Here is a 26,825-nt window from a genome sequence, read left to right as displayed (position 1 = left end):
TCACCGTCCATTCTGCTTCAGTAGGTAAAGGACCTCCTGCTGTGCAGCACATCTGAAGCCTGCTCTCTGGAACATCCTGCCCAACTCGTGTGCTTCTTAACTACGGAAGGCTATGGAGTCTCAGGAGCTAACGCCCAGCTCTCATGTAAAACCATTATCTACTTGGGGCTGCAGCTCACTCCCACCACATGGGGACTGACAACAGAAGGTCGCCAGGCAGTGAGCGAACTCCAAACTCCTCAAACCGCAGACCAAATACATTCTTCCCAAGGCTTCGGAGGACGTTTCAGACATTGGTTTCCTCATTTCCCCCGTTACCAAACCCCTTGTACAAAGCGGCTAGGGCCACCCCTCCTGGCCACCTTGACTCTGCCCACCTTGACTCTGCCCATGGTCTCCTTCGCTTCCCACCTTTGCATATACCAAAGCCCACCAAACCTTTTTAACTTTACACTCACGAAAAGCAAGGTATATGAGTTGAAGTCCAGACTCAGTCCCGTGGGCCTGCTCTGTCCTCTGTGGCTTATTTGTGTAAACAACTGGATAGGATGATCAGGGATTGGCCATCTAGCCTCCGGGCTCTGTCAGCAGTTACCACCCTAACTAAAGGAGCCTTCAAGTTAACACTGGGAGAGCCTATCCAGACGTTATATCCCACAGACTGCAGGACATCCTCTCACATCACGTTCTTTCTCTACTCTCTACAAGCCACTTGGAACAAATCCACCTTGTTTATTGAAAACCCTAACATGACCCTACGCCAGGCTCCCGATTTGAAGCAGGCAACTCTTTTGCCCCAACTCCCAGACTCGCTGGAGCCTAGAAGTCACGTTTGCACACAGGCAATTGAGGAACTAATGATGTGCCGTCCCAAACTCTCTGATCCACCGTACACTATTCCACATCTAACCTTGTTTGTTAATGGCCGCCTGTGCTGTCATCTCACTTGGTTGAGTCTGGGAAACAGCACACCTCCCCATCGGAACGCCTTCGCCAAAGTAAGAATTATCACTCTCATTTGAGCTCTCTCTTTAACTAAAGGGAAAACATCTAATATAATTTTTTTGTTTTCAGATTCTAAATATGTGTTCCTTACAGCTCATTGTCACGCCACCATCTGGGAAAAGTGCGGATTTATGACCACCAAAGGGTCCCACATTGGAAACTGTCAATTAATAGCCAATCTCTTACAGGTTTTTCAGCCACTGAGAAAAGTAGCTACTATTCATTGCAGAGGACATCACACCGATACCTCTCCTGTCACCCAGGGAAACCACCAGGCAAATGCTACTGCAAGAAACCGCACCGACAACCCGACTAACGCAGCCCCAAGTCTCTCGTTCACCATCCCCGACATGCAACCCTCTTACACACCCCAGGAAGAAGCCACCCTGAGCGAAAAGGGAAGACAACTCAAGAAGGGTTGTTAGTTCTCCAAAGTCAAATAACACTAGCCACACAACAAGCTGAAGACTTCTTCAACTGAATGCATTCCTCTTTACACATTGGGCCCCGTGCCTTGTCCCAATTCTTGCCACCAATCTTATATCAACCTCAACGAACCCAGATCGTCCAAAATGGTAGTTCCTCTTGCTCCATTTGCAAAGCGGTCTATACCCTACGTGCCCATAAACCAACTACGTGGCCTACTGCCAAGATTGTCAGATCGATCTTACTCACATGACTAAACGCAAAAATTTCCGAATCCTCGCATGTGGAGATACCTTTATAGGTTGGGTCGAAGCTTCCCAACTACACGAGAGACAAGATATAGGTACAGACATTCTACTCACCCAAATCACACCCAGGTCCTCCCCAACTCCACACAGTCAGATATTGTCCATGATTCAGAACCCAAATCACACAGATCTAACTTTCTCTGAACATTAAATGATATTTGCATATTCCATACAGGCCTCAAACTTCAGGAAAGGTGGACAGAATGAACGGAATTATAAAATATATTCTGTCTAAACCAGGGATTCCCAAAGATTTAAAGAGAGGTCACTTCACTGTCCCTCAGACCTGTTGGAGGGCCAGACGATAGTTAAAAAAAAAAACTATGAATAAATTCCTATGCACATGTACATATCTTATTTTGAAGTAAAAACAACAGGGCAAAAACCCTTGGCAGACCAGATAACTGTCCTTGGCCGGCAACACATAGCTCACGGGCATTATTTTTAGGAATTCTGGTCTAAGCATTCCCAGGAACTTCAGGGCCTGTGAGTACACTTACTCCTTCTTGCCTTAACTCAAATCTGAAACACCACCCCAATACCACGCTCTCCTTCTTTTGTAAGCCCATTTGAACTTTTGTGTGGCAAAGTCGTCCCCATCAACCACAACCTAACAACCCAAGCACCACCACTAGGATACCATTAACCTTTTCTTTCTCTTCTAAGAAACTGCTCCAGCAGCATGCAGACCGGTGTCTGCCCTCACCCCCCTACTCCTACACGACCTGACTTGCGAGGAATCAGTCCGATAGACTCTGTTCTGCTAAAAGAACTTGATTCTCAGCCTTGACAACCTACGTGGACAGGGCCATACCCTCTAATGCTCACTACTCCCAGCACAGTCAACGTCCTTGGTGACCCTATCTGGCATAGTCTCACCAGCATAAGGTTAACCCAACACAAGTCATGACTGGTATTCAACCCAGATTGTGGGACCTACTACCCTATGCTTTCTGAGGGGACCTCCTGCTTCTCATACCTAGCATGTGCTCTGACGGTTCTTGTGTAGACCCACACATACAACCTTTGGTGCGTCCTACTCTGCTCCACGCCAGGTCTTGCATGTGTGGCAGTTCTTCCTCCATGGCCGCGGTGGAACTCCTAACGGCATAAGGCATGCCATCAGTAGAGCCCATTGCGGCCAGTGTGGGTGGCGGCGATCCGTTTGCCTTCGCTTCAACATCACCTTTCTTCGTCCATTAATCCCAGGGGCCCCACACAACTTCAGCGAGCAAAACAACCTGGTCCTCTGCTCTCTACATGAACAAAGCAGTGTTGTAAACAGTTCCCAGAAACAGACTTGGTGTCTGCATATTGTTCCTAGTTGCAGCATCCGTGTAATGCGCACCACTACTCTATCCTTCAGAGTTACACCCTTCCCAGAAACCAATGTGGAGAGTATCAAATATATATTGCAGACCCCTCGGATCCAAGGTGGGGAAAAGGCATCACGGCCTGTTTGTATCCACACCGCACCGCTGCAAAGCCCTCCGCCATCCTATCAATCCATAGCAGTAGATTCAATTTCCCCACCCACCAAAGAGCATTGATGAAGTAGCTAAAGACAACCATGGTAATGAACTTAACCTATTAGCCTAACTTACACACCAGGACAACAACACTAACCCCTTCCAGTGGGTAAATCTGATCCAAGAAACAGCCCTTTAGTTAAATGCCTCTGGAATAGAAAATGACTCTTGGTTCATCTGCGCCTCCCTGCAACGTCCACTGTTGGCTGCAGTTCCGGTAAGCTCCCTCCCTTCAGCCAAAACCAGCAACCCTTGTCCTGCCCCATTCCTAAGGTACCATTGTTTGCACCTGAACGTCAGGTTGGCATCAGCTAACCCCTGTGTTATTTATCATCCACAAGACAGGTGTCGAGCCTACCCTGCAATCACAAGAAGACCATTAAAGGCTCATTTCAAGCCCCCTAAGAATCATCCTCTGGTGCAATGGAGCCCTAACAACATGCCTCAATTCTTCCAGCAGTGCCTACTACCTCCCAGTAACAGTAGTGCACAACTCACCATGTAGAGCCAAGAGGAAGTCTAATGACTGTGGGACCTGCACGTGCTCTGTGGCTCTAACACCAATTGAGAAATTTATCAACCAGTCCTGGGAGATCCAGCCTCATTTCCTCCTTCCCCACAGCTGTCGTGACTCTAGAAGCTATAGGACAAATCATCATTCAGCCCCAAACCTTTAAGGACAAAGTACAATTCATGATGGATTCCACTTCTAACTCGCTGGCTTCCCTCTACAAACAATTAACGTCCTTAGCCCAAGTCACCCTACAAAGTCACCGAACCCCTGACTTAACAGCAGAGAAAGGAGGGACCTGCATGTTTTTTAAGAATATTTTTACTACATTAATGAATCATGTACGGTTGGGGAGAACATTCAAGTGCTCTACATCATGTCGAGGATTAGACAAAAGGGCTCCACGGGCACTTCCTCATGTTTTTCAAACTTCTGTCATGTCATGATTTATACTCCTTGTTGGGCCCTTGGCAATAATTTGTGTACTGTTACAGTTGCCTCCCTGCGTGTTTGCAAATTTGCAGGACAGGATGAAAGCTATCTCCAACCTGATCTTCAGCCAAATCCTGCTTTACCCTTAGAGTCTGCTGCTGGCTGGTCCGGGCCCCAGATTTTAAAACTCTTAGATCTCCTCGTCGTCCCGCCTCAGCATGATGTAGTTCACGATCAAAGATGATGCCCATTACCACTATGAAGACTTTGGGAAGTTTGGCCGGGTACACGCTAGGCAGCCTCTTGTACCAGCTTCTGAAGAAGACAAAAAGCCTGCTGAACTTTGTAACTTTTGCCTCCAGAATTTCACAGAGCCCATCTAACAGGCAGGGGTCACACAGCCCTCTCTACTGAGCATTCTCAGAAGCACGTTTGCAAAGAACAAGATGATTTGCCAACAGGTCATCCCCAGACCCGAAACGTGCAACCCCCGCCAAAACCTGCAAACAAACACAGCACAGGAAACCTCACTCCCACTTATAAGCCCACATGCCTTTGTCTCACACCCTATATATCTCCGTCCGCCCCAACACCCTGACCTAACACACTGGGTTGTGGAACTCACCCAGGAATCTTCCCTCACCTCAAAAATAACTCACCTCTCTATACTTCTCACTCCTGAATAAGCCTTGCACCCTCCTGCGCCTCCATCTCCAACCTTTCACTCTTCCTCTCCCCTCCTGTGTTTGCCCCTCCTGGGGTGGGCTGGGGAGGACACGGCTGTGGAGAAGCAGAGCCCAAAGGGCTTTATCGTGTGGTGCTGTAACCACAGAAGGGGGCAGGGCTTGGCACTTGAAGGGCCACCACAGTCTTCCTCAATTTAGGATGTTGGGTGCTTGCCCAGTTGTTGGCCCCAGGCTGGGCTTGGCACCTTCCTCTAACAAGTGTGTCTGTGCCTCTCCTCATCTCCCCTAAACTCAGTCTTTAGGTTTAGGACCCACCCTCTACCTAGATGGATTGATTACATGATGTCTCCTTGCATTTGGAAATATGTGAGCCACGAGGTGCCTTGGTAACGTAGTGGGTTACTCACCTCAAACTTAGTTCAAAACTGCCAGCAGCACCTCAGGAGTCATGAGGAAGGGGGGAAGCAAGGGCCTGATTGGAGAGCTCAGTTTCCTTTTCTCTGGGACCACCATTACCTAGAAGCACCTGAACCTCACGCCCACCAGGGGTAGGGCCTGTCCAGCCAGACCCTGAGGGCGTTAAACCCAAAGTTATGCCTTGCTGTATCCTGTAACGATTGCACATGTCACATGCCAATGTGTAGGTTCCTGCCAATCCAGTTCTCCCTGTCTCTTAGGGGCCAATCTAACCCACAGCAGCTGTGTTTCTGTCTTTCTTTCTTTTCTTCTCCTTCTTTTTCTTCGTCAATTTATAGGGGCTCATACAGCTTTTATTACAATCTATCCATTGGTTCAAGCATATTTGCATATTGAATGCTATTATATGCAAAACATTTTCTTTCTACTTGAGCCCTTGGTATCTCTCCTCATTTCTTTTTCCTTTCCTCCTGCATAAACTCTGGAAAATTTATGATTTTTTTTTTGCCTCTTGCATTGACTGGGTTTTCCCTTCATCCACTTTGGTATTCTCTATGCACCTGGGAGTTTGTCATAGGTAGATCATTGTGATCAGATCCACTTTCCTCCTCCCAGCTAACCTTTTTCCTACTGGTATGATTACTCTCATTATTGGTCCTGAGGGGTTTATCTGTCCTGCATTCTCTGTATTTCCAGATCTCACCTCTACTGATGTACATGCTCTGGTCTAGCCAGACTTGTGAGGTAGAATTGTGGTCATGATAGTGGGGGGAGAGGGAAAAGGGGGAAGCCATCAAGAACTAGAGGAGAGTTACATGTTTCATCAGTGGTATACTGCACTCTGACTGGCTTGACTCGTCCTTGTAAACATTCTTTAAAGGGATACCCAATCATGTACAGATGGGCTTTGGGTCTCCACTCCACACCTCTCCTCAAGTACATTGATGGGATATTTTTTTCTGAGTCTTTGATGCCTGATACCTGTCACTGTCTACACTTCATGATCAAACAGAGTGGTGTGTGTCTGCCTTGTGGACGTTGATGCTTCTCAGCTAGATGGTCGCTTGCTTCTCTTCAAGCCTTTAAGACCCCACGTGCTAGATCATTTGATACACAGGCACCATCAGCTTTCTTCATCACATTTCTGATGCACCTACTTTGACTTCAGCCATCCTGTCAGGAATGTGAGCATCATGGAATGCCTGGTTGTTAGAACAACGTGTTCTCGTGTCAAGGGAGGAATTGAGTAGAGACCCAGTGTCCACCTGGTAGCTTAACACTTAACATATAAATATATCTGCAGACATCTCTCTCCCTATCGTTACATATAGTATACTCACATGTGAACATGCTGTGTGAAGGCCTTTCTAAATGCCCTTTGCGTCCTAGTTCTTAACTCTACTTCCTTTCACGTTCCTCTTGTCCCACTATCATGCAGGACCTTCATTCAGGGTTCAGTAATTGCTCTGGTTTGCACTGCCCTTCATTTAGTCCCACCAGGCATCATACACCCTCCGTGCCATTGATTTCAGATCACTTGCTCCCTTTTCCCTAGGTCTGTTCACACCCACTGCCTTTATATTGCTGTCCTCTCATCGGAGTACCCCTGGAACCGTGGGTCCCTCTTCTCTCCAGATTGTTCATCCGGACCAACTAATCTTGATGGGGAGACAATATGTAGTCCTGAAAACCAGGTAGAGCAAAACAAAACAAACAAGAACCAACCACGCAAAAAGAAGTCTATAAATGCTTCCAGGTCTGTTTGTTGAACTTTGGTGTGTTTTGTAGTCTTGTCTGATGGGGTACAAAGGCCTGAGCCCCAACGTCTATTTTGATATTCTTCTGGGCCCTCATTGCTTTGCTCCCCTGGCAGCTGTGTTGTGCACCATTAGTGTTGTGCCCCCGGGTGTTGGGGTCACATCTGACACAATCCCAGCACTGTGTTTCCAGTGTGGTCCCCCTTAGTGCTATGGATCAGTGAGGCATGACATGTCTCATGATGGGGCTGGTTGTCTGGTCCTCTCTGTGGATTGGATGCTATTAGTAGGAATACCTTCCCCAGGACTTGGTGCACGAGGATGCTTTCTACACTCTCTCCTTCTCTGTTACTTTGCTCCTATGTGCTTTGAACCACAATGGCCTCTCCCTGAACTGTAGCTTCAGTGTTATAAACTGAAGTAAATTTTATGGGGGTTGGGTGTTAGGTTATTCCAAGTTGTTGGAATCGGGATTGGAGGCGACGCCACAGACCTTCTGGTTCCTTGCTTCAGACCAGTATATTTCATTCACATCTTCACACACCAGGTTGAACTCTGGTAACCTTCTCCCTCTCCTGTGGAGGTATGAACAACACACTCCCCTTGGGTGGCCTAGTGCTCTGCTACCCAACTACCCATGTGTTTCGTTTCCCCTACTTTTTAGGTGGCTGCTATATGCATCCCTGGATTGGGACTGGGCCCTGGAGTGGGACCTGGACCTCCCCAGAGGAATGGATGTGTACAGGGACACAGAAGAGCACAGTTGGAATGTTAAGGTGACGGATGCCTTTGGTATCCCCACACCCATAGCCATTTCAGTGTTCACAGGCTGCAGGGGCAGTGGGAGCATCAAAGGTAAGTTGTTCTCAATTGAATGGTTGTAAGGGTACCTGGTTTACAAGGGGAGAGTCTACATGAAGTGGCAGTGTTTTCGGGGTGAACACTTTCCCGGTTCTCTCAATTTCGGAAGATCTTGCTGACCCAGCACGACACGGTCCAGTACAACAGGCTGCAGAACTATGTGCAGCAGATGCTGGGGAAGCCCCAGGTTTCTACAAACGTTATCTGCTCAATGGGCTGGGCTTCATTCCCTACCCAGGCTTTGACCTGGCCAACTATGAGGTCTGGGGTCTGCTCTGACCTCCACATCACTTCCTCTTTCCGTAGCTGTCTGCCTCTCATGGAGTCGGCTGGAAAGGACAAGGCTGTGGAGGAGCAGAGCTCCAAGTCCTTGTCTCTCTGGGCTGTGGTCACAAAAGGCAACCGGGAGGCACTTCACTGGCAAACACTGACTTCCTGAATTCAGGATGTTGGATGCTCTCCTGGTTCGTGAACCCAGCCTGACATGGCATCTTTCTCAAACAAGTATCTGTGTGTCTTTGATTGACATGGTTCTCTAGAGAGACAAAACCAGGACACTTAGGATTTTATAAAGATTGACATAGAGAAATACACAATGCATGAAACAAAAAGCTCATTAGTCTATAGGGCAGTACAAATGGCCCAATGCAATTAACGCTTAAGAGTCAGCTACTATACTGGAAGTTCAAGCGCTGCCGGTGTAAGTCAAAGAAGCAGGCTCTCTGGCCAAAAGCACCAATCAGCATGGCAGGTCACCAACAGTCAACAAGATGACAGGGTTTGACAGTCCCCAGCGAAATGAATGTATACTCCAGTAGCATGGTGAAGCAGGCCTTGAAGGAACCTCAAACTACAGTGACACAGTCCATAGGTTAGGTGAATCATAAGGAGTGTAGCTTGCAGGATGAGGCAGAAAACCAGCTACGGCAACCACACATTGGTCTGATCAGCAAAGAGCAAGAGACAGGAAAGGCAAGGCTCGGGTAGCCATTTATCTCTCCCCGTTTTAATTAATCCCACGTTCATTTGGCACGTTGGCACGATAAACGTACGCCTATCACAGTGTCTCTCCTCTTCTGCCTAGATCTCAGAAAGTCATGAGGTTTTGGATCCACCCTCTTCCTCGATGGATTACGTGATGTTCCCTTGCATTTGAGAAGCTGGTAGCATGAGGAGCCTTTATGGTATGATGCGTTACTAACTTAAGACTTAGCAGTTCAAATGATGAGCCGATCCCTGGCAGAAACACCATCCTTTCTATTCCTGGGAGGAGTTACACTCTCAGCAATAATGTGTCCTGGAGGAGTAGCTATGAGTCCAGATCAATCGAATCGATGGCATGGTGGAGTTCAGTGAGAGCATCAGTTGGCGTTATTAAACCAAATCCAGGGCTGGTGAGTCGACTTGGGACTCACAGGTTTTCTGAGACTGTGAATCTTTCTGGGAGCCACAAGTCTTGCTTTCTTCCCAAGATGAGTTTGAACTGTCAACCTTGCAGTTAGTAGTGGGAACTCCTCACCCACAGCGTCACCTGGCTTCCTTGGATGCATCGTGGCAGGTGATTGTATCACATGCGAGATCACTTGGGGGCAGTGGAAGAAAGCGTTCCTCCCATGTGTGTGACCCAGGATCCATACCTTCCGGAGCCACGCCCCCCCCCCCAGGACAGCTAACCCCTTCTATCAGTGGAGGGCTTCTGGTTTGTACAGTGCTGCTGAATGGGTTTCAGCCGGACCATGAGATAGGCTGACTTTGGGAAACAGATCACCTGGCCTCTCTTCCTGGTCTCACCCAACCTTGGATGCTCCACAGAAAGTGCCCATCAAGAGGGCCCTTGCGGGGTCAAAAGAGTGGGGAAGCTTTTGCAGAAGCTCTGCCCTCACAGCATATGCCAGCTACTACAGTGTGACAGACAGGTGGATGTCAGGGGCTCCCACCACACCCAAGAGTACTTTTGAGGGGAGATCCATGGCCTCCCAGGTGATGAAGACTCGCCTGACACAGGGTCGCACAGGCCATTACCAGGGTCTAGGTGACTGCATCTGCCAAATGCTTCGACACCACGGCTTGGCCTCGTTTAATTAAGGATATGCTCCCAACATACTTGGAATCCTCCCATATGCATGCACAGACCTGGCCGTAAAAAAGGTTGGCAGAGGTGGGGGTGAGCTTGCTGTAGGAGGATGTGGTGTGCCCCAGGACTAGGGCCCATTCTGAGCCTACTCTGGACCCCTGCACCTTGCAGATGATGAACAACATGTGGCAAATGAGAAGAATGGATGACCAAGAGCCTAGCTAGGCTGAGAACATCTGTACCCAAACAGTCTCCATAGTGTGCAGCCAGATGGCCAGTTATTTCCTGACATTAATAAGAACAAAGATGCAAGCAATAAGTCAGCCTTCCCCTGATGAGACCCACTTTGTGGCCTCCCCAAATGTTCTCATCCCTTCTCATCCCCAAATTATTCCTACTTGGCCCTGGCAACTTATGCCGCAAACCAAATGCCTAGAACTCATACTTATCCACAAATCTAAACATCCTGTCCCATTTTCCCTCAGTCCAAAATGTGATCTAGTCCCAGCGTACACACACCCCGCCCCCCATGCACGATTCCCCCGACCTTGTGCCATACCACATGCTCAAGAGTTGATGGCCAACTCACACATTCCCGTGTCGGAGGGAACGTGGGCAACACGAGGACGTTGCAAGGGCCCGGTTAGAGTAAGTCCATTTCTAGGCCTTTCCTCCCTAGCATCTCGCGGTGGGCTTCAAACTTCTGATTAGCAGCTGACCAATGTCCCAAGTGCAGCCCACCCAGGGACCCCAGGACACAGGACTCACACCCCCAAAGAGGCCAGCTTGCTCAAATAGACTTAGCCAACGAATGGTCCCATAATTACTCCCCACACTTGTCAGGTCAGACCTGCACCATATAGTCCAACTGGGGATTCACATCGACCTTATTGGACAGAGCAGGACGGCTCCTTAAGGTCTTTGAAGTTGTCCATCCTCATGGGAGCAGACAGCTTCAGCATTCATCACTCGACACTGACTCGGAGACCCTAGAAGATGGGGTGAACTGCCATTGTGGGTGTCTGGGACTTTACCTCAACCATTATGGGAGTAGACAGCCTTGTCTTTTTCCCTCAGAGGCGCTGGTGGGTACACACTGCTGACTTTGAGGTTGGCAGACCAGACGCAATGCACTGGGTCACCTGGGCTCACTTCACCTTTAGCAGCTCCTCCTCACCAGGGTCCCCAAAACAACTCCTCAGATCTAATTCCCCAACTACCTTAATAACCACACCCCAACCCATCTGAAACTCTCAAAACAGACCAGAGCTCACTCTCTGACCTCGACAAAGCCTCTCTCCACAGTGCCCTCTAAACACATGCCCAAAGCCCTAGCCAATCATAGGCATCCTCACCACTGTGACCTCTTTGAGGGGAATTGTCCAGAAATCCTTTCCCTACACAGGCCCTTGAAAACTCCCCGAATGAAGTCCTTTGCTGCCGCCTCCACACTAGCTCATTTCCTCTGCAAACCTGCCAGACCCCTGGCTTTCCCAATCACCCCCCAACACCCTGACTTCCTTTATTCTATGTGTAATAGCTTGGCCTCATTCATCATAGATACTGTGGAAGGCTCAAAACCCATCATGCAGGCAGTTTTCCGTCACATCCTCGCTGAGCAGGGCTGGCCAGGGCTTTCTGAGGCCTAACCACCACCATATTAAAGGTTGTCACGGCTGCACGGCTGTTGGGATTAGCTACTCTGTGTACAAAACTATGAAGAGCACCCTGGGAATTTAGGTGAGAGCCAGACTACAGGTAGATAGGGGTGATTACGTGGGGTCAGTCCATTCAACACTACATGATATGAAACTGCCCCCACCTTACAGGCCCCCATGTGGAGGACATCATTGTGTGAAAAAGGTGTCAGAAAATTCCCAGAGCAGGAGTGGAAGCCCAACATATGGTGGCAGCCGCTAGTGACAGCCCGGTGGCCTGTTCCCAGGCATGCACTGGCACAGTTCTGGCCATGTGTGTGACCCTGGATCCATACCATCCGGGCACACTCCTGCACTGCTAAACCCTTTTTTCTGTTGAGAGATTCTGGTTTGAATTGTGCTGTATACGAATTTCAGACAGAGCATGAAATAGGTTGACTTTGGGAAAGAGATCTCCTGTCCTCTCTTCCTGGTCTCACCCATGCCTAGGTGCGCCACGGAAAGCTGCCCACCCTGTGGGAACCTGCGGCGTCAAAAGAGTGGGGAAGTTTTTCCAGAAACTCTGCCCTCACAGCAATATGCCAGCTACCACAGTGTGACAGACAGATGGATGTCAGGGGCTCAAATCACCCCATGATTTCCTCTGAGATGAGATCCATGGCTCCACAAATGAAGACTCGGCTGACGCTGGGCCATACAGACAAGGACTAGGACCTGTGAGCCTGGCCATTGCAGATGCTCTGCTGACGGGATCCATTCCTCGTACAACGGTTACTTCCTTAACATGCCGGGTCCGTTATCTTTAGTCACTTCTCCCTCCAGTACCAGTACCAGGTACTGCGAGACTGCATTTCAGATGCTGTGGGGCTAAGTGATCCCCTCATTTTATCAAGGATACACAACATGCGTGTTTGGAATTATGACCCATGCATACACTGACATGGCAATACATAAGATTGGCAGGGCTAGTGTGGCCAAGGGCTAGAGCCCATTCTAACCTTCCTCTTTCTCCTGCCCCTCTCACTGATTCTGCACAGCTTCTGGAACACAACAAGGACGAACATCGAATACCCAGCTACCTTGGGGTAAACATCTGCATTGTGACACTGTCCACAGTCCATTGCCAGATGGCCAGCTACCCATTAATAAGAACGAAGATGCAAGCTGAGAGGCAGCCTGGCCTCTATGCTGCCCATCTTATACACCCACTAAAAGTCCTCCAATAGCCGGCCCACTGCACCCAATTCTCTATACTTGAGTCTGGCCTCCTATGCTTTCCACCGACATCCTCCAAGTCATACATACCCCCAAATCTGAACTTCTGCCCAGTTTCATGATCTGTGGCTTTGCCTTCAGGCACGTCAAAACACCCCCCTCCATTCCAACAATGGTGTGGGCAATAACTTGGCCTCGTTCCCCTAATTACTATCGAGGGCGAATCCCACTGTGAAATAACTCGTCTGGTACATCCTGGCAGAGCAGTCCTGGCATGGACTATACAGAATCCTGAACCCACCTTACTCATGGTCATTCCTGCACGAGGAATCAGCTATGCGGTATAAGAGCAAAGGAAGACCACCATCAGAGTTTAGGTCAGAGCTCAACCACAGGCACAGGGTCAGAAAGAGACCCAAGGGCTGAGTCCAGTGAGTCCCCCTCGGCCCCAAATCGTGCTGCTTCATCTGTGTGGAACAGTTGTGGAAAGAGAGTGTGCTGGAGCTCTAGGCCTGGAAGATGCTGTAGCCTCTATCGCTGGAGTACAGGCCGGGACTGCAGTCTGGATCCTGCCAGGAATAAAAAGACATGCTGTGGACTCTAGAGCAAATGGGGAATTGGGAATCAGTTGGCAACTAAAGGGTGAGCTTGGCCGGGTATGCGTGGGATGCCGGGGCTGGGAGGGGAGCTGTGATTTCCAGTGGCACTGTCAGGTAAACACAGGCCTCCTAACTCCATGGTCAGTGGTTCACAGACCTCACATGCGCTTTGAGAGAAAGAGGAGACTGTCTGCTCCTATTAAGTTGGATAGCCTGGGTAACCCCATAGAGGGCATTTGTAAGTTACTATCTACTGGAAACCCTGGTTTTCATGCTTTTAGAAAGGGCCCTGGGCCCTGGAATTCTTGAGTCTGGAAAGAGAATGGGGACATTTTAATCACTGATTCTAAGAGACGAACAAGCATCCCCAGGTCCAGAAGGAGGAGACCTTGTGATTCCTGAGTCTAATCAGGGAGCATGGATCCTCAGGTGTCCAGGGGGAGGGACCTGGGATCCCCAAATGTAAAAGGGAATGCCCCAGGAATCCCCAAATCAAAGCTGGCAGCTGAGATTTCCAATTCCAAAAGAGGAATGAGGTACTAGGGATCGCTAGGATTAGAAAGGATGCAAGGTTACCTGTACCCTGTATCTTGAAGACAGTAGAACATCATGACGTTGCCAGGGTTCTGCAGATAAGACGGAGGCTAGGATCAGATTTGTGACCTCCAGGCCTTACAGTAAGGGGGGCGGATGGCTTTTCATGAATCAGAAACTCAGATTCCACACTTCTTGGAAGTTCCCAGAGCCCTCGGTCTTTGAATTCGGCAGGGAAGCCCGCAGCATGGAATTCTATGCTACTTGGGAGAAAAGCGGGTGAAGTGTGTTTTCACCCAAGGAGGCATGTCAGAGGGAGGAATCCAGGATGACATAGGACAGCTCTAGTTTTCCTTTACTCTGTGACCGTCATATTCTAGAAAGACCTTGAACCTCAAGCCCACCGAGTGCCAGGCCTGCCTAGCTGGATCATGAGGGTGGTAAACCAAAAAGTCAAGCCTGATTTTCCATATCCCATAACCAAGGACCACGTCGCCTGCCTTTTCCATCTCCCACCACCAATCCAGTTCCCCATCTTATGTGAGATCATGCCCATTGCAGCCTGGTTTTCCTTGGCTCCCACGGAAAGCAAGCACTGGATCACCTCCCTTGCCATTTCTTCCCAATGGTGTCAGGCATCCAGGTTCAGCCGCTCACCTCAGCCATTGGCTACATTTAGAAGTCAAGTCTAGAAAAGGATTCAGGTCACAGTGAAAGCAATCCAGTCTGTCCAATAGCATCCAGACGAGTTCGCCATGGACTGATTGCAGCCAGTTCGGGCCTTCACAAGGCCGCCCTCCATTGGTGGTGGTCGCGACCATCGCACCAGCACCCGCCAAGTCTGTTCACAGAAGCCTTCGAAAGCCTTGGGCTCAGCATGCTTGACCCCTCGAAGCCTTCGCTCTGGTCCCAGAGCCTCCCAGCGAGCCGGGAGCTCCCGATTCGTTTGGCGCCATGCTCCCAGGTCACTTCGGTTTGCCAGCCAACGATGGCTGCTCGCAACCCGTTGGCTCTCCGAGATGTCCAGTGCCCTGTGCTCATGCCTACTGACCGTCGCTGCTTTCCGATTGGCGGTTGACATTGAATTCTCGAAATTGGTGGCCAGTGAGCAAGGGCCGTCTCCCATTGGTCGCGCTCCTCTATCAGTTATGGTGACGGCAGGAGGGGGCGGTGCCTCCCCTCAGCATGGCCTTTCCTTGTGGAGCCAGGCCTCCTCCACAGGAGTCCGCTCCTCCTGCTGGACTTCTGCCTCCGCGTCAGGCCGGCCCTGCCTCGCCAGTGGGAATACAGCTCCGGGGGACGCTGCCTGCACACGGCCGCCTGCAAGCGGGTCCGGAGCCCCAGGGAGCTCCCTGCCTGGCCCCAGGGTGCGGGCCCTTTGGGCTTTTAAACCTTCAGCTATCTCTGTTTTGTTCTTGTCTCCTCTTTTTTGGCTGGCCTGCCCTCCTAAGTTATGAGATAGCCCAGAGGAAGGCTACTTGTCTGGGGCAGGGTGGTTGGTGTATGTTCCTGGGTCTAGACACCTTCTGGGGTTCTGCTGCAGACATTTGACAGCTTTGTGCAGGCCTGTGGAATCACCCACGGTGAATAGCCAAAGAAGAGACCCATGCCCCATCTGAACCAGGTCTGAGTGGCCATCGCCCACCACCATCATCGTGTGCTTCTTATAATGTGCAGTGTAATTGGACTGTTTGTGGCAGGACGGGGAAGCTATTGTCCCCCCATGCATGGTCACTTCTAGGGACCTCTCAGAGCCCAGTGGAAGAAAGGCCTGTTGGTCTGCTTGCTTAAAGTTGAGATGTCACCGAAACCAGTCAAGATGATGCCCAGGTAAGCAGCGCTTACTGAGAGGTCTTTTGAGCACGGTGGGTCTGGTGTCCAGGCAGCCTAGTGGAAGGATTCTGCTGAGTGAGAGGACCTCCTGGGTCTATAACCCCCTCCCACACATCTGTCCTGAGCTTAGGCCCCGGAGATCTTGTATCTGGTTCTTGGGACATCTCAGCCAACTGCACTGAGCTGGTGCAGTGCTTCACCACTACCACAGCCACCGCTGTCAGAGGTTGACCTATCTGACCCCCAGCCATGGGCTCCACGCCAGGTGTTGCTTGACTGCCTCGCCGAGACACACAGCTGTGGGGGGTACTCCCGGAAGCAGCTGCCTACTCATGGTGCTCCACTTTGAGTGCCACTTCCCGAGTTCCCCTGTCTGTGTGGAACTAAACTTCGGCTGGCAGGGTCCCTCCTTCCATTCACCCAGGACCCGGAAAATTAACCTGCAATTTACCAGTAGCAGGTTAGATGACATGCGACTCAGAGTGACCCACCCTCATTGTTGTCTTGTACCCCTCTACAAAGATGGGTTTGAGGCTGGAAGGCCCAGGAGCTGTGCTCACCTTCCTCTCTCCTCGCTCGGGACCTCAGTGTAAAGCTCACTTCGGGGAGTCCTCAAACCCCATCTTCCAGGAGGATGTCTTGGCGGGGTCTCTGGCGGTGGCCGTTACTCATACGCTCATCAACCCCTTGGAGGTAAGTGAGAGCCTGCTCAGCGGGCAGCCTCACGCAATGAAGCGACTGCAGCCCCTACCTACTGAGCAATGACTCCTGTGCCCCAGGCATCCTGCACAAAGCACCATGTTCGACCCTCACCAGGATCCGCCACATGCTCTGCCGGCTCCATTTGGTTGGTTGTTGCTGTCAGATTGGTTCTGATGCTTGGTAACCTGGCCATGGCATTCTTGGGCACCTCCTATGCACGTGACAGCTGGACTTTGACTGAGAAAGACTGAAGAAGCATCGATGCCCTTGAACGATGGTGCTGGTGAGGGATATGGTCGGTTCCCCGGACTGTCAAATGAACTCCCAGATTTGCCAGAATGCTCTGAGAGGCAAGGATGGTGTGACTTTGGATTCCAAATTTGCTCACGTACCTGGAGAAGGCCTTCTTGCTAGGCAAAATGGAGGGCTGCGAACCAGAACAGGGCCTCAAGGAGATTGGTGGACAAAGCGGCCGCAACCCCTGCAGAAACATCAGAAGCGCAGTTAAGATGATGTATGATGGGGGTTGGTTCCTGCTGCTCCACTGAGTCCCTGTGAGTCAGAACCGAGTCCCCAGCACCTCACAGGAACCACTCGCATGACAGCAGGGAACACTGCGCGGACAGACACACCCAGTCCCCTTTGGGGATACTGTTAATCCATCTCTGGGAAGCTGGCCCTTGTGTTTTACTGACCTCCTCCTTTCGCAACCAGGACATCTTTTTTTATCACCACTGGGTCTCATGGTCACTCAGCCAAAGTCTTGCTGTCCTCACATCTGAGAAGCCTCTGCTGGCATGGCCCTAGGCCGAGCTCCTCCTTTGGGGATCCCATCGTCCAGATACTGTTCTTGCCAATACCGTCCTTCTTAGGCATAGACTGATTGCCCAACTGTTACGTGCATATGACGTCACCATGGCTTCCAGCTGAGTCCTGCCTGTGGCATTGTGGCTCTTGGACACTTCTCAAGAGGGGTGTTGCACAAGTGCCCAAGGCAGCCTGTCCCTTGAGTGCCTGATTGCGGCTCCAGTGGGAGCTAGTGGCAGATCTGAGCCAGACGGAAACCCTTGACTGCTTTGCTCTTTGCTCTTTGCGTCACTCTGTTGTTTCTTGGTCCAGTTCTGAGGTCGTTGGTTTCCTCTGTGTTGGGGTGCCATCCATCCTGACGGCTGTAGTCTTTGATCTTCATCGGTAAGTACTTCCAGTCAACTTTCCTCCCAGCCAGCAAGGCTGTGTCCTTGGCACCCGGCAGGCTGCTCAATGGCCTTGCTCGGCTCCTGATTCCACGTAATTGTTGGCATCGCCCAGCATCTGGGATCACTGTCTGCACACAGGATGGAATCCTGAAGACAGAGAGGGGATCCAACCTTGAAGCACAACTTCCCTGGTTTGAAACCATGCAGTCTTCCTGCCTCTGCTCATGTGTTCATATGAATGTGGGGACACAGCTGGTCTGGTACAAGGAGCGTGAACATCAATTGTTTTGTGTTTCTGGTGTCCCGCGTGGGACCTTGAAGGTTTTCACTCCCTGTGTGTATTTGACGAGGCCAGGGATGGCTGGGGATACAATCCCAGACAGTGCACCTGAGGCACAGTTACCACCCGTCAGTCAGGGAGGCTGGCATGGGACTGGAATTGTTTCAGCAGAGCTTCTAGATCAAAGCTTCCCAGTGTGGGTGGGCTTGAGCCTGGAGGGAGCAGGGAGGGAGGCGGGCTGAGAAGACCCAGTGAGGCTGCAGAAGCAGATCCCTACACATTATGTGGCATCATTGGCTTTAGTACTAAAGTCTTGCATTGACAGCGGGTCATGATTTTGTTCTGAAAGGGGGCAGAAGGCAAAGTAATCTTGGGCACAACTATTGTACCGGATAGACTAAGAAGCAAGCGCTGGCCATCTACTTGCCACACTCGTGTATAAAACCCTGGGGGTTTGCCTCCTGACAGGTGAGGTTAACAACTCTGGGGAGTGTCTGTTTCCCTGGGGTGGGTGTTTGATATGAGGCAGGGCTGGCTCCAGGGCACTTAGCTCCATATGTCCCACTCACTGCACTTATACGGGCCCCAGAGTAGGGGTGCCCATAGGGCTTCTGAGGACCCTCCTCACCAGTGTCCCCTTGACGACTGTGGACAATCTCACCGACCTCTGAGGACCTGGAGGCCCACCCCATTTTTCAGATGTGCCAACAGGGCTCCTTGCACAGGAACAGGTCATGAGTCCCACATGAGACCACTGACAGAAGCTCCCTGGCCTACCTGCCTCCACAGGTGCTGAAGACCCGCCTGACGCTGGGACGCACAGGCCAGTACCATGGGCTAGGTGATTGCGTCTGCCAGATGCTTCGACGCGAAGGCCCAGCCGCGTTTATAGGGGATATATGCCCAACATGCTTGGCATCCTTCCGTACGCATGCACTGACCTGGCTGTGAATAAGGTTGGCAGAGGTGGGTGTGAGGTTGCTGTAGGCGGCATTGACGTGGCCCAGGAATAGGGCCAATTCTGAGCCTTCTCTGGCCCCGGGAACCTTGCAGATGATGAACAACATACGGGTAAAGAGCAGAGGGGATAACGAAGAACACAGCCAGGCTGACAACATCTACACGCAAACAGTGTCCACAGTGTGCGGCCAGATGGCCAGCTATCCCCTGACGCTAGTACGGACCAAGCTCCAAGCAAAAGGTCTGCCTGCCCCTGATGAGACCCACTTTGTGGCCCCACCAAATGCCCTCAGCACATCCCACACCCCCATTCTCCTTACTTGGCCCTGACCTCTTAGGCTGCCATCCAAATGCCTAGAACTCATACTTCCCCAAAAATCTTAACATCCTGTGCCATTTTCCCTCAGTCCCAAAGGTGATCTAGTGCCGGCCGACACACACCCCGACCCCCCCCCCCCACCCACCCACCCCGTGCCTGTTTTCCTCCTGACCTTGTGACACACTACTTGCTGAGCAGATGGTGGCCAACTTACACATTCCCGTGTAGGGGGGATCGTGGGAAACCTGAGGGCTTTCCAAGGGGCCCTTTTGGGGAAGGCCATCTGTAGGCCTTCACTCCCAAACATCTGTTTGGGGGCTTTAAACTTCTGATTAGCAGCTGAGCCAATGTCCAAAGGATAAACCACCCAGGGAACCCAGGACACAGGACCCACACCCCCAAAGATGCCAGCTTGCTCAAATACACTTAGAAAACGAATGGTCGCATAATTACTCCCCACACTTGTCAGGTAGACCTGCACCATACATTCTATCCAGGGATTCACACTGACACAAATGGACAGAGCAGAATGACTCCTTATGGTCTGTTGAGTTGTCCATACTCATGGGAGCAGAAAGCTTCAGCATTCACCACTCGACACTGACTCGGGAACTCTAGAAGATGGGATGCAACTGCCATTGTGGGTGTCTGGGACTGTACCTCAACCATTATGGGAGTAGACAGCCTTGTCTTTTTCCCTCAGAGGTGCTGGTGGGTACACACTGCTGGCTTTCAGGTGAGTAGACCAGACTCAACGAACTGGGCCACTTGGGCTCACTTCACCGTTAGCAGCTCCTCCTCACCAGTGTCCCCAAAACAACTCCTCAGATCTAATTCCCCAACTACCTGATAACCACACCCCAACCCATCTGAAACTTTCAAAACAGACCAGAGCTCACTCCCTGACGTTGACAAAGCCTCTCTCCACATGTCCCCTTAATACATGCCCAAGGCCCTAGCCAAACATAGGCATCCTCACCACAGTCACCTCTTTCAGGGGAATTGTCCAGAAACCCTTTCCCTACACGGGCGCCTGAAAACTCCCTGAATGAAGTCTTTTTGCTGCCACCTTCACACTAGCTCATTTCCTCTGCAAACCTTCCAGACCCCTGGCTTTTCCTATCAGCACCCCAACACCCCCACTTCCTTTATTCTATGTGTAATAACTTGGCCTAATTCCTCATAGAGATTGTGGAGGGCTGAAAACCCAGCATGGGAGCCGTTTTCAGACACATCGTGGCCGAGCAGGGCTGGCTGGGGCTCTTCTGAGGCCTAAACCCACTCTATTAAAAGTTATCCCGGCTGTGGGCATCAGCGACACGGTCTATACATCAATGAAAAGCACACTGGGAATTTAGGTGGGAGCCAGACCACAGGTAGATAGGGGTGATTAGGTGGGGTCAGTCCCTTCAACAGTACATGATGTGACACCCGCTCCTCCTGACAGGCCCTCCTGGGGAGGACATCATTGTGTCCATGGAGGTGCCTGAAAATTCTAGGAGCAGGAGTAGAAGGCCAGCATGTGGTGGGAAACGCTGGTGGCAGCCTGGTGGCCAGTTCCCTGACATGCACTGGCAGAGGCCCAGGAACCAACCCAACAACTTCATGCAGGTGAGGGGCTTTGGAGAGAACTGCCATCTCCCCAGGAATATATGAACTTTGGATGAAAGGGTGCCAAGTGGCGGTTGTGAAATTGGGTCAATTGAAAGAGACATCAGACAAAAGGAGGCATTCAATTGCTCACCTCTCAGACGTCCAGGATCTCAGCAGTCAGATCCGTGCAGAGAGGGGGGATATATTTCAGGTAGGGCTTATATACACTTTGGGGACATGCAAGCCCCCATGGTTCCATTGTAACTGGGAGGGGTTGTACCTTCGGCATGCTTGCAATAGGAAGGGACAGGCAAGGGGTGTACACGCCACAGTAAGAGCAGGTACTAAGAGTATCCATGTGACAAGATTGGCGACCTCTAAGGACCAGAAGGCAGCCAAATCTTGTACCTCCTGGAGTTGGCTTCACCTGGCTTTGGGGCTGTCCTTCAGGGGAACAATCCACTGTCCCACTGATCAGGGAGTGGGCCACATCTCAGGTGGGACAGACTATATAGTCTGAATGCTCTAGATGGCCATAGCCCTCAGGCAGGAAACCTTCAAGCAGTTCACCTCCAAGTGACTAGCCATTGACCATGTGTTAGCAAGCAGCATCTTAGGTTTGGATAAAATATGGGGGAACAACCTGGGGAATAACCTACCTGTGTGCGACACATTCCCAGCACCCTTGTGTCCCTGCCCAGGTCTTCTCCTGCAAAACCAACAACCTGGATATACTGGGGGACCTGTGGAGCATGGTCAATGCAGGTGCGGTCCACTCATTGAGCTGTGGCAATGACATGAACGTCCTCAAGGGCAAAGCAAGAGGGCACACATGTTGATCAAGTTCATGGCTCATGAACAGGAGGGAGCTGTGAGCAGGCATGGCATGGTAGGTAGCAGTGGGGCCTAGGGGCTTGGAGGTGAAGGGGCACTGCCAAGGCCCTGACACACGTGCCTCCCACCCACAGGTTACATGGGCCATCCTGCGCCAGTGGGACATTCTGTGTGGACCGGAGAGCTCAATGGCTGGCTGCCTGGCTAGTGCCAGAAATCAAACCTATATTCCAGAAAAGAAAGCATCATTGATACAATGGAGGTGAGGAGGAGCTTGGGCCAACAGCACGGTGGGGGCCCCATAGCTGCTCCTGAGCAGCACTCCTTTTAGAGTGTGTCAATGAGAGGTAGGGTTTCCAGAGAGAGTGACCAAGTGCCACCCTGTTGGCACCAACTCCTCACGCACATTGATGGGATATTTTTTTCTCAGTCTTTGATGCCTGATACCTGTCACTGTCTACACTTCATGATCAAACAGGTTGGTGTGTGTCTGCCTTGTGGACGTTGATGCTTCTCAGCTAGATGGCTGCTTGCTTCTCTTCAAGCCTTTAAGACCCCACGTGCTAGATCATTTGATACACAGGCACCATCAGCTTTCTTCATCACATTTCTGATGCACCTACATTGACTTCAGCCATCCTGTCAGGAATGTGAGCATCATGGAATGCCTGGTTGTTAGAACAACGTGTTCTCGTGTCAAGGGAGGAATTGAGTAGAGACCCAGTGTCCACCTGGTAGCTTAACACTTAACATATAAATAAATGTGCAGAGATCTCTCTCCCTATCGTTACATATAGTATACTTACATGTGAACATGCTGTGTTAAGGCCTTTCTAAATGTCCTTTGCGTCCTAGTTCTTAACTCTACTTCCTTTCACTTTCCTCTTGTCCCACTATCATGCAGGACCTTCATTCAGGGTTCAGTAATTGCTCTGGTTTGCACTGCCCTTCATTAAGTCCCAGCAGGCATCATACACCCTCCGTGCCATTGATTTCAGATCACTTGCTCCCTTTTCCCTAGGTCTGATCACACCCACTGCCTTTATACTGCTATCCTCTCATCGGAGTACCCCTGGAACCGTGGGTCCCTCTTCTCTCCAGATTGTTCATCCGGACTATCTAATCTTGATAGACATGGGGAGACAATATGTAGTCCTAAAAACCAGGTAGAGCAAAACAAAACAAACAAGAACCAACCACGCAAAAAAGAAATCTATAAATGCTTCCAGGTCTGTTTGTTGAACTTTGGTGTGTTTTGTAGGCTTTTCTGATGGGGTACCAAGGCCTGAGCCCCAACGCCTATTTTGATATTCTTCTGGGCCCTCATTGCTTTGCTCCCCTGGCAGCTGTGTTATGCACCATTAGTGTTGTGCCCCCGGGTGTTGGGGTCACATCTGACACAATCCCAGCACTGTGTTTCCAGTGTGGTTCCCCTTAGCGCTATGGATCAGTGAGGCATGACATGTCTCATGATGGGGCTGGTTGTCTGGTCCTCTCTGTGCATTGGATGTTTTGAGCACGAATACCTTCCCAAGGACTTGGTGCACGAGGATGCTTTCCACACTCTCTCCTTCCCTCTTGCTTTGCTCCTATGTGCCCTGACCCCAATTGTCCTCTCCCTGAAGTGTAGCTTCAGTGCTGTCCTCTGACGTGAATTCTATGGGGGATGAGTGTCAGGTTATTCCAAGTTGTTGGAATCGGGATTGGGGGCGACCCCACAGACCTCCTGGTTCCTTGATGCAGACCAGTATATTTCATTCACATCTTCACACACCAGGTTGAACTCTGGTACCTCTCTCCCCCTCCTCTGGAGGTATGAACAACTCCGACCCCTTGGGTGGCCTACTACTCTGCTCCCAACTACCCATGTGTTTCTTTCCCCCTACTTTTTAGTTCACTGCCATATGCATCCCAGGATTGGGTCTGGGCCCTGGCGAGGGACCTGGACCACCCCACAGGAATGGATGTGTACAGGGACACAGCAGAGCACAGTTGGAATGTAAAGGTGACGGCTGTCTTTGGTATCCCCACACCCATATATTTAAGTGTTCACAGGCTGCAGGGGCAGTGGGAGCATCGAAGGTAAGTGGTTTTCAATTGAATGGTTGCAAGGGTACCTGGTTTACAAGGGGAGAGTCTACATGAAGTGGCAGTGTTTTCGGGGTGAACACTTTCCTGATTCTCTCAATTTCAGAAGACCTTGCTGACCCAGCACGACACGGTCCAGTACAACAGGCTGCAGAACTACGTGCAGCAGATGCTGGGGAACCCCAGGTTACTACAAAAATTTATATGCCCAATGGGCTGGGCTTCATTCCCTACCCAGGCTTTGACCTGGCCAACTATGAGGTCTGGGGTCTGCTCTGACCTCCACATCACTTCCTCTTTCCGTAGCTGTCTGCCTCTCATGGAGTCGGCTGGAAAGGACAAGGCTGTGGAGGTGCAGAGCCCCAAGTCCTTGAATCCCTGGGCTGTGGTCACAAAGGGCAACCGGGAGGCACTTCACTGGCAAAAGTGACTTCCACAATTCAGGATGTTGGATGCTCTCCTGGCTCTTGGACCCAGTCTGACATGGCTCTTTCTCAAACAAGTATCTGTGTTTCTGATTGACATGGTTCTATAGAGAGACAAAACCAGGACACTTAGGATTGTATAAAGATTGACATACAGAAATACACAATGCATGAAACAAACAACTCATTAGTCTACAGGGCAGTACAAATGGCCCACTGCAATTAACGATTAAGAGTCAGCTACTATACTAGAAGTTCAAGTGCTGCCGGTGTAAGTCAAAGAAGCAGGCTCTCTGACCAAAAGCACCAATCAGCACGGCAGGTCACCAACAGTCAACAAGATGACAGGGTTTGACAGTCCCCAGCGAAATGAATGTATACTCCAGTAGCATGGTGAAGCAGGCCTTGAAGGAACCTCAAACTACAGTGCCACAGTCCACAGGTTAGGTGACTCATAAGGAGTGTAGCTTGCAGGTTGAGGCAGAGAACCAGCTAAGGCAACCACACATTGGTCTGATCAGCAAAGAGCAAGAGACAGGAAAGACAAGACTCTCCTAGCTGTTTATCTCTCCCCCCTTTAATTATTCCCACATGTTCATTGGCCACGTTGGCACGATAAACCTATGCCTATCACAGTGTCTCTCATCCTCTGCCTAGAACTCAGAAAGTCATGAGGTTTAGGAGCCACCCTCTTCCTCGATGGATTACGTGATGTTCCCTTGCATTTGAGAAGCTGGTAGCAAGAGGAGCCTTTATGGTATGATGCGTTACTAACTTAAGACTTAGCAGTTCAAAGTGACGAGCTGCTCCCCGGCAGAAAGACGATCCTTTCTATTCCTGGGAGGAGTTACACTCTCAGAAATACCGTGTCCTGGAGGAGTAGCTAAGAGTCCGGATGGATCGAATCGATGGCATGGTGGGAGTCCAGTGAGAGCATCAGTGGGCATTATTAAACCAAATCCAGGGTTGGTGAGTCGACTTGGGACTCACAGGTTTTCTGAGTCTGTGAATCTTTCTGGGAGCCACAAGTCTTCCTTTCTTTCCAAGAAGAGTTTGAACTGTCAACCTTGCAGTTAGTAGTGGAAACGCCTCCCCGCAGCGTCACAAGGCTTCCTTGGATCCATCGTGGCAAGTAATTGTATCACATGTGAGATCACTCGGGGGCAGTGGCAGAAAGCGTTCCTCCCATGTGTGTGACCCAGGATCCATACATTCCGGAGCTCCTACACCCCCCGGCTCCCCACAGCCTCCCCGGACAGTTAACCCCTTCTATCAGTGGAGGACTTCTGGTTTCTACTGTGCTGCGGAATGGGTTTCAGCCGGACCATGAGATAGGCTGAATTTGGGAAAGAGATCACCTGGCCTCTCTTCCTGGTCTCACACAAGCCTGGATGCTCCCCTCAAAGCTGCCCACCATAGGGGCCCCTGAGGGGTCAAAAGAGTGGGGAAGCTTTTGCAGAAGCTCTGCCCTCACAGCATTATGCCAGCTACTACAGTGTGACAGACAGTTGGATAACAGGGGCTCAAAACACCCCTAAGAACCTCTGAGAGGAGAACAATGGCCTCCCAAGTGCTGAAGACTCGCCCGACAATGGCTCGCACAGGCCATTACAAGGGGTAGGTGACTATGTCTGCCAGATGCTTCAACACCAGGACTTTGCCTCGTTTTACTGAGGACATGCGCCCAACATACTTGGTCATACGCCTGCACAGACCTGGCCGTAACAATGTTGGCAGAGGTGGGGGTGTGCTTGCTGTAGGAGGATGTGGTGTGGCCCTGGAGTAGGGCCCATTCTGAGCCTTCTTTGGACCCCTGCTCCTTGCAGATGATGAACGAAATGTGGAAAATGAGATCAATGGATAACCAAGAGCCTAGCATGGCTGAGAACATCTGTACCAAAACAGTCTCCATAGTGTGCAGCCAGATGGCCAGTTATTACCTGACATTAATAAGGACAAAGATGCAAGTGATAGGACTGCCTACCCCTGATGAGGCCCACTTTGTGGCCTCCCCAAATGTTCTCATCCCCTCTCACACCCAAATTTTCTCTACTTGGCCCTGGCTTCTGATGCCGCAAACCAAATGAACTCATACTTACCCACAAATCTAAACATTCTGTCCCATTTTCACTCAGTCCCAAATTTGATCTAGGCCCGGGGTACACACAAACAACCCTCCATGCACGACTTCCCCGACCTTGTGACACAACACATGCCCAAGACTTGATGGCCAACTTACACATTCCCATGTCGGAGGTAACGTGGGCAACATGAGGACGTTGCAAGGACCCGGTTAGAGTAAGTCCATTTCTAGGCCTTTCCTCCCTAGCATCTCTCGGTGGACTTCAAACTTCCGATTAGCAGCTGAGCCATTGTCCCAAGTATAGACAACCCAGGGACCCCAGGACACAGGACTCACACCGCCAAAGAGGCCAGCATTCTCAAATAGACTTAGCCAACGAATGGTCCCATAATTACTCCCCACAATTGTCAGGACACACCTGCACCATATAGTCCACCTGGGGATTCACATCGACCCTAGTAGACAGAGCAGAACGACTCCTTAAGGTCTCTGAAGTTGTC

General features: G+C 50.7%; 1 pseudogene; it reads left to right on the top strand.

The window, feature by feature from the left end:
• The window catches only part of LOC142444487 (calcium-independent mitochondrial carrier protein SCaMC-3L-like), a 35,018-nt pseudogene extending 10,771 nt beyond the window's left edge, over positions 1–24,247 (top strand).
• Positions 24,248–26,825: the final 2,578 nt, after the last annotated feature.

The sequence above is a fragment of the Tenrec ecaudatus genome, chromosome 1 (assembly GCF_050624435.1).
Source record: "Tenrec ecaudatus isolate mTenEca1 chromosome 1, mTenEca1.hap1, whole genome shotgun sequence".
Taxonomy (NCBI): Eukaryota; Metazoa; Chordata; class Mammalia; order Afrosoricida; family Tenrecidae; genus Tenrec; species Tenrec ecaudatus.
This window is presented reverse-complemented; position numbering and strand designations above follow the sequence as displayed.